Below are 6,003 nucleotides of genomic sequence, written 5' to 3' on the forward strand. Positions count from 1 at the left end.
CTGTTCTCTCTTGGAATCCATCTTTCTGTGGCTTTTACTGGGCTGAATCTATTACATTCTTCGAGGTGGTTGGAACCAATGGATGGTTTTAGTGATTTCAGGCCAATGACTTTCAATTGTCACTTAGCTTACAACTTTTCTTGATGGGAAATGTTTCTGTTTCCTTTCCAACCAGCTGGTGTCTTCATTGTGTTGATATTGTATTCCTTCGACTGATTGGCTGTTTCGAGGTTTGCTAATATCAAGCTGAAACAAAGTGATGTTTGAAGAGAGACTTGTTTTGGAGTCATGCAGATTGATATACGCTGGTTATTTTTGGTGATTCACAACATTTTTACATCAAAGCCACATTGCCTTCGTTCTTGGGAGATCCTTGTAAAGTTGGGAGATCCTCGCATCCTAGAGCTTGGGTTGACTATGTTGGATTGCTCTGCATGTCTTGTTATTCTGATTCACAACTAGATGGTTGCTATGTTTATTTGAACAAAGTTACATCGAAATGGTTATAGTGATGAAAACAAAGAGAGAACGATCGATACAAGCTACAATTATGGTATAAACTCTAAGACCTTGATGGGATGCATGAAGGCAGCGTACAACAAACTTGCAAGTGGCTTGTTCTGGATAAACTTATTGGGTGAGTTTCTGTTTTGGAGATAAAGGGCATGTTTGGTAATGTCTTGTGAGTTTCAGAATCTCATGCAAATGAGAGAATGAATCTCATTGGCGCTGGTTAACCAAACATCAGAAAAAAAGTGGTGAGAATCCAACTCTTATTTGAAATTTCTCATTTACGGGAGAATCAGAATCACAAATCACAAGGGTCTCTTGTGATTATGATTCATGAGGCACGTGTGACCCAGCAAACCAAACTTACCTGTAAGTGTTGATGGGTTTGTACTTGAAAAAACCTAAAAATCAAGCTGGTATTAATGTGGATTTGGCACGGGGTTAATTCATGATCTAAGATTCAAATGGATCCTGATGCGCCAAAGCTAAATTGGATAACTTAAAAAACAAACATTTTCAACACGGGAGTGTTTGGACCCTGTTGCGCTCCAAATGAAAGAATAATGATAAAACAAATTCTTTAGATAACAGATTGCTCTTTCCAATAAGTCCAAAAACTTGTAAATTCGACCACTGATGGTCGAGATACGGACCAGACACCAGACCAATGGGTCAGTTTTCACAGGTGGGTTTGCTGTAACTGTTCAGTATGGACAGGTCAGAACATGACTGCTTCTTATGGATTTAGTCAATGACCTGAAAACAAAAGTTGTAGGAAATTTAGTTTTGAAACATGAGAAACTAAAATTATTCAAATCGGACATCGACTGACTCCGATACGACCCGTACAATTTTGTACATTCACTCGTGAAACTATTCCGCCTGTTTCAAAATATTTTTGATCATACAAATGATTGATTCAACAAATTTGTCTAACATGAAAGTTGTAGAGAATTTAATTATCAAATCAGAACAATAAAAATCACTTAAATCGAAGTTAGGATGGCTCCACTACGAACCAAACAAGAGGTCAAGCTGTTATAGTCCTGACAGTTACCCAAATGATTGTTTTCTATGTTTTATACTAGTTTTGACAGTCAAAACAAATGAATCAAAAAATAGGCTAAATATATAAGTTGTAGCCACAAATGTTAGCTTTTCAACAAGATATCATATGCTAATTTTTATGGAGTAGATTAAGAGTTGTCTCGATTATTGTAACTGTATTTGATATACAAACAATCATAGAATAGAATTGTGCTATACGATTCAACAACACATTTAGTTTAATCCAAATTTTAATATTAGGGGGTTATTGTTCAACCTACACACACAAATACTTCTAAATGTATATTCTCCAATGCAAAATTCTGTCCACCTTATCCCAACTCCGATGAGACTAAGTAAGGATTATAAATAAGCCCCAAATACCAAACAAACCAGCAGAAAAATTATATTCAAGATCCTATGCTTAGAAGGTAACATCTTAGATCAAATAAGATATATAACTAATTCAAATCGAGGCAAGTTTAATTAAACCCATTTTAGAAGTCACAAGATAAGGTTTCAACAACAATACCAAGAGTCACTCAAACACGAACAACACGAACAATCCCGATGCTACTTCCTTCTAATTCAACAATAATGCCACAACCAAGGAATTAACTACAATAATTGGTACAAATTTTTGACAGCAACTACGAACACAAGAACGGTTCACTTGCAGTTCTGGTTCATGCTCCGCTAGAGCTATGGTCTGCACCACGGTCTGGCTGCAACAAGCTTCAACAAAAATGTCTCATGATATGAGACGACTAGGGAAGATCCATCATGATTTTTTCTTTAAATTTTTTTTCCAGCAAAAGGAGAGAAAAGACCCCCCTTAACATTTTTTGGGCTCATTTAAGGGAGGAAGAAAGGTAGCATGGCCTCTCATTGGCCATGTTGGAGCCCACCTCCTCAGTTGCTAATGGTAAAGCTAAATTTGAAATAATTTCTTTTGGATGGTCGAGAAGGAGGTGCCCTCCTATTGGTCACCTTGGAGGTGACTTGGGATTAGAGAAACTTCAAGTCTACCTCTATTAGAACCAATAGGGAGTCAAGTGACACTTCTTTTGACTTTGATCAAACAAGTTCAAATGAAGTCCATATTGGTCCAACTATCGGGGAACCAATATACATCCATTTAAGATAAATTGGATCTGATCCAAGATCTAATTCGTACAAATGGATCTTGAACCATTTTAGAGCAAAATAAAATTGCTAAAAAAAATAAAAATCTACCCCGATACCCCATACACCCTCTAGTGCCCTAAAATAATTTCATCGGACACCAGAACTATCCAAATCTGTAAGATCCGGTACCTAAAAAAAAATATAGAATTGATTCCAATATTCGCAAAAATGGAATCACCATATAAGGTAATTTCTACTAAGCTAAAAACAAAATTCTCAGAAGTTGAGATGTGCCAAAATGAAAGAGTTACCCTGGAGATCCATTTGGACTAAAATGAGTCTAAAGCAAATTAGATCTTTTAGGCTATCGTATCACTGATCGGGTCTGGAGAGTTGGATTTGCAACCAACTTGTCTTCAATGCTCTGATCATTTGGATGCTCTGCATCAGATATTCTTGTGCAACCATGTGGAAGAAGCAATGTTTGAGATTTATACAGAAAACTAAAGTCTTATTTTGTGATTGCAGGCTTGCATGTGCTTGTAGGATCCCAACCATAGTTGCATAAAAACTCTATTTTATCTTACGTATCATGTTTCTAAACATTGAAACTAATTTCAGAAATACCAAGAAACTCATTTTTAAATGCATATGAAACTCGTCCCTACGAATTCAGGAAACCAGTCCCTTGTAAAAGTGAAACCAGTACCAAACCTGGTTTCATATGTCAATGGTGGCAATCATTGTATCCCTCTTAAAAATAAGATAAGACATGGGATAAAAGGACTTCGAGAGCCCCTTCAACGCCATTCATATATATATATATATATATATATATATATATATATATATATATATATATATATATAGAGAGAGAGAGAGAGAGAGAGAGAGAGAGAGAGAGAGATCTAACACACTTCCATTGAAACTATTAACAGACTTTTCTCACTTCCATTGAGGCTGTTAGAGGAAGTTATTTTTTTTCTTAAATCTAAACCTGATTTTTGTATTTTCTATATCAATTTCATGGTTGAGATTTGTAAGACACTTTACATCACTGACTGTATTAGCTTGAGATTGCTCTACATTTTTCTTTCTTTAATTGGCTATTGCCTTAAAACATTTTGCTTTTACATGTAGCTTGAGACATTAGCTCATTGCTATAGCTATACATGGTGAAATTATGTGATATTTTAATATTTAGTTCTTATAAAATAAATGATGGGATCTAATTTCCAAAAACTCATAAATTTTGTTAGAAACTCATACCATCATCAAGGAAATTAGGTACCCGAATCTCGTATCAATGTCTATTAGAAACTCGTACAAAAATTTTTTAGATACACTTTTTAATGAAAATGTATTCGAAACTTTTGAGGGCTTTGCATACCCATACCCGTACCAATACCAGTACCCTGTCTCTGGCAACTATGATCCCTGCTGAGAATTTTCTTCAAGCATGGGGTATTTATGCAATCATTTCCCATGGTATTTTCAAGTGTCTGTTTGCAGGTGGCAGTGGGTACTTGGTGAGGTGGTTTTCTAGACCAAGTTTGTCTAAAATATCTCCCTTTTCTCTCTTGAACTGGGTAATGATCTATTCACATCTTTCATGAAATAATTAGGTATGTATGTCCCACTCGGTTAGGCTACTAATACTGCATTTACCGGTTGCTTGGTGTCTGCGTACCTGATCTGAGGTACCAAATGCGTCCTCCTATCATTTCCTATCATGGATGTTGTATTACTGTTCACCAATTAGTTGTGAAGGTGGTTCAATTCCGTTCTTCTCTGTCCCTTTAAAAATTTCAAGGGATCATTCATCTTTTATGTTATGGAAAATGACCTTACTATAAGGTTAATTTTACCTAATTCTCTAAAAACCCTACAATTTTAGATATTCTCTCAATGTCCAAAATCTATAATATCCAATATCGTTAGGACCATTTTATCCTTCGCAACCGCAAATTGAGGCCTTATTGTGATAAAATTGCATCACTCGTCGGCTTGGTTCAACTCTCACTTAAATCCGGAATAACACATTTTTTATGCTGTCCTCACGAACTCACATAAATTTATTTGCGATTTTTTAGTAAAACTGAAGCGACCAACAAATATCTTACTTTTTTGCATATATATATATCAATATTTTGCATAATTATATTTGTGAAACTCCATTTAAACTGAAACCACTAAAATTGTATTTTCGCATATAATTCACGATTTCACATAAATATATTTGCGACAATCCTACTAGTTCGTAAAAATTCTTCCGTTTCACAAATGAATTGGGTATTTACGATTTTAGTTGTTTTAGTGGTTTTACGAAATAATAGGAATTTTGCAAAATAGTCAAATTTTATGAATTAGTAGAATTTAAATAAATATATTTATGTAAATTTATGAATTATATGCGAAAAAGTACGATATATGCAATTTTAATAGTTTTAGTTTAAGTGGACATATGTTTAAGTGAATTTTAGTGGTTTCAATTTTTAAAGTGGAGTTTCTCATATAACAATCAACATAACAGTGAATGTAAGCAAATAGATATTTAAATCATTTAAACATTCAAATGATTTGAAAATATATAAACATATAAACAATGACATTATATTCAAATCATTTAATAGTGTTTCAGTTTAGACATTCAACAGTGATTTAGTTTAACCATTCAAATCATTTAATGACATTCAAATGACTTTATATAAAAATTCATTCATAAAAATATTCAATCACTCACATTATTTATAAATCAATGACATTCAAATGACTATATAAAAATTTATTCATAAAAAATTCAAATGACTTTATATACAAATCAATGAGTTATAATGTTGATATTTGAATAATAAAAAATTACCCTAATCGTAGCTCTTCAATGACCTTATTTGCGTTCTTCATAAGGCTCGCTTGAGTACATATGATATCCTCTTGAGTACGTATCATATTCTTCAACATGAAAAATTCTTCAAGTGCAAGAATCGACTCTTCCTCCGATTCACTTACAGTTTTTTTGTGCTTCTCTCCAACTCTCCTTTCTCTAAAATACTTTCTTTGTCATTGAAGTACATGCAACCTGTTGGGTGGGTACAAAATCGTCATTGGTAGCACGTACCATGGATGATAAGTCGATATATTCATCACCCTTGTGCTAGTCTTGTAGTTCAGAGAGGAATACCGTGGGGTAATCCTTCGTCCGATCCTTCGTGACATGCGATAGAAATTTGCTAACTGCGTGATAACGATTGGTTGATTTTTGAACAAACTTAAACTACTGAATGACTCGACTGACCATTTGGCGTTCAACGTCATTCA

This window comes from Nuphar pumila, chromosome 14, assembly GCF_984573655.1.
Source record: "Nuphar pumila chromosome 14, dmNupPumi1.hap1.1, whole genome shotgun sequence".
NCBI classification, from domain to species: Eukaryota; Viridiplantae; Streptophyta; class Magnoliopsida; order Nymphaeales; family Nymphaeaceae; genus Nuphar; species Nuphar pumila.